A 3701-nucleotide genomic window follows, 5' to 3' on the forward strand; every position below is an offset into this window, starting at 1 on the left:
TGACAACAATGCTGGTGTGTTTACGTCCCCGTCACTTAGCGGTTCGGCAAAAGAGACCGATAGAATAAGTACTGGGCTTACAAAGAATAAGTCCCGGGGTCGATTTGCTCAACTAAAGGCTGTGCTCCAACATGGCCGCAGTCAAATGACTGAAACGAGTAAAAGAGTAAAAGAGTAAAGAGTAAATCAAATCTGCAACCCGGTTTCAATAACATATTTGATGCTATCTCACTTCCGTTGCACCACTTAATATCTTTAAGAAAAGCACAAACGTAACACAATCTCCAGTTTCTAGCGTGTAGAGTTTCCAGTCCTAGCTTTGATATCCGGTTGTGGCCATTTTCACCCCACATGTGTCGCTAATGTCCTAGACTAAAGCACAAATGTTGTGTAATCTCATTTTGTGTCATCGCCGCATATTGTTTACGTAGAAATTCTTAATTAGTGTAACTGGGTGGAAGCACTCCGTCGGTAACGACGATGAGGGTTCCGGTTGATCCGAATCAACGGAACAGCCTGCTCGTGAAATTAACGTGCAAGTGGCTGAGCACTCCACAGACACGTGCAGCCTTAACGTAGTTCTCGGGGATATTCAGCGTGACACAGAGAGTGACAAGGCCGGCCCCTTGAAATACAGGTACAACAGAAACAGGAAGTAAGAGTGAGAGAAAGTTGTGGTGAAAGAGTACAGCTTTTTAGGTGTTTTCGCTCAATAAACACTCACAACGCCCGGTCTGGGAATCGAAACTGCGATCCTACGACCGCGAGTCCGCTGCCCTAACCACTGGGCCATTGCACCTCCACTTATTAGTGTAACTATAGAACAGCAGAGTGACAGATAGAGTGAAGAGTCGGATTAAAGACTTCAATTATTGAATTAGTTATTTCCTTCCACATCTCTAACTAGAAAAATGTCTTAGATTCCCTGCGTTATCTTACTAAATCATTTGTTTTGATGCACAAAGCATCCGTGGGTAATTCTCACGAGGGCCCCAGTCATTCATGTAATAGCTTACATATGCCATATTAAGCCTTACATACATATACTAATGCAATGTTTCGCGAACTGACAAAATCCAGGACCCCTCAAAATATTAGGGAAGTTCTTTGCGAACCACCCCGGCCCCCACGGACCACCACCACCACCACCACCTTGCTCCCAGTTTATTTACGAGAGGCCATGTAATTCCATATAATTCCTTCTTCGCTACGGCATTGGACAAGTTTATAAATGGGAAGAAGTATATTACACATTTTTAACCGAATATAATAAATAAAATACACAGAAATAACGCCATAATAAAGTTTGTTTCATGGATTCCGGGGCAAAATCTTGTCAAGCAAGTTGCATATCACTTTCGTACATTACCGACGTCTATATTTCGTTTTTATATTTGCTAAAACAGAAGGAAAAAGAAAGTATTTTTTGCACAGTTATGTTGAGCAAAATGGAAGCAGGCTTTGTATCGGCTTAAGATAAACAAAAAAAGAAGGTACTCCACACACAACGAACTCGCGCACGTGTGTGTATTTACTCCAAAAGATGAGAAAACTAAATAGCTAAAAGAACATTTTCAAAGTAGTATCAGTTTTCTTACCTTTTATCTTTTACTTATTTCAGTCATTGGATTGCAGCCATGCTGGGGCAACCGACATTAAAGGGTTTAGTCGAACAAATCGACTCCATTACTTTTTTTGTTTTGAAGTCTGAGTACTTATTCTATAGGTGTCTTTTGCGGAACTGCTCATGTTAATGTTAAGAGGATGTAAACAAACCAACACCGGTCGTCAAGTAGTGGTGGTGGACGCACATGAAGACATACATACATATATGTTTGTGCGTGCATTTAATTGTGTATATATATATGTATGTATATATGTATAAATATATATAAACATATATATATATATTATATATGTGTATATGTGTATGTATGTATATATATATAATATATATATCTATATATATATATATATATATATATATATATAAACATGTATATATTATATATGTATACATACACACATATACATATACACATATACACATATACATATACACATATACATATATATATATACATCTATCTATATGTATATATATGTATGTATATATATATATATATATATATATATATATATCTATATATATATATATATATATATATATATATACACACACACGATGGGCTTCCACAAGTTTCTATCACCCTATTTCATTTATAAAGCATCGATCTATAGTTGAAGGCACTTGCCCAATGTGTCGCACAGTAGGACTGAACCAAAGTATATTTTTCTCTGAACCCTAGCATAACTTCTTCAATATCAATCATAAAAGGATTCACTCGTTCCTAGGTTTTACGTTTTATCTAGAGTTTCAAAGAAGTACGTACACTTGAAAGTTATCACGAACTGTTTATGGCCATAAAAAAAAATCCGTCTAAATTGTATTAAATACGATAATTTACCCGCCCCCTTTTCAGTTCTTACAGCCCCGCCCAAGAGTAACTCTGCACTAATAGACATTTATATCTATTAATTTCTTTTAAATGTTCAGGGTTAAACCCCACCTTTCATCCTTCGGTGATAGATAAAAAGATACTTGTCATGTACTAGATTTGATTCAATCAATTATATCCTTTGTCAAATATGTAGACTTCAACTAACGTAACAGCTCAGGGTGGTGAAGTGGATAATCCTTCACAAAATGGTCTGTGATACGTGGTTGCGTTACATTACGTTCGGAGTTCAATCCAACTTGGGCGTCTTTTTGCCTTTTATTATAAAACTAGCAGTATCGCCCGGCGTTGCTCGGGTTTGTAAGGGAAATAACTATATAAGTATTTTTAGAGATGTAAAGTATAATAGCCATCTCAATATGGCTAACCACAAAGGGGGTGGTGTTACTGAAGCTTTTTACGTTCTGAGATTTAATAATAAATTTTTAGAGAGTTACTTCCCTTATATATGCCAAAAATGCATTAAAAAATGGGAAAAATTGATGGTAATTTTTTTTTTAAATCGTAGACTCATCGTAGACGCGCGCTAATACCCAGAAAGGCTCGATATGAATCACGACTATAAGATACCCGGTTTTGGTTAAACTGCATCGCAAAATGTGGGAGTAGTTAGGAATCTAAATCGTAGGAGACAGACAGCACACAACCTCACTTTTATATATAAAGATTAGTATCTGTCAAAATACTGGGTGTCATTCTGCCAGAATCTATGGAATTGTGCCATAGTTAGAAGTACAGGTTCATGTAATTACGAGGATGCGCTGAAAGTTCATAGGCAAAGTACGAAGGAGTGATGGTAGAGCTGTGAAATCTTGCAGGTATTAAATTCAACCCTTCTTAAAAACTGCAGTTTCTTTCCAGGTAAATTGACATCGGACTGTTCAAAGAAGACTTCAGCAGAAACTGGTAGCGACTGATTGATCACCCTCCCTATTCCCCTTCCCAACATGAAAACACTTGGCTGGGAACTAGCATCTCAGTAATGATGATGCCGTACCTGCTGTCGCTTCTTCTTCTTCCAATCAGGACTCACGCCATTTGCTACAAAGAATAATCTCTAATTCGAGCCTACTCTAAGCTACTAAGAATGCGTGTGGCAACTTGAAGATCTACCCACTACACGTGATAGACTGGCGGTTGCATGGGCACGAAAGCTACATTGTTATCCTCATTCCGTAAACG

The sequence above is a fragment of the Octopus sinensis genome, linkage group LG8, assembly GCF_006345805.1.
Source record: "Octopus sinensis linkage group LG8, ASM634580v1, whole genome shotgun sequence".
NCBI lineage: Eukaryota > Metazoa > Mollusca > Cephalopoda > Octopoda > Octopodidae > Octopus > Octopus sinensis.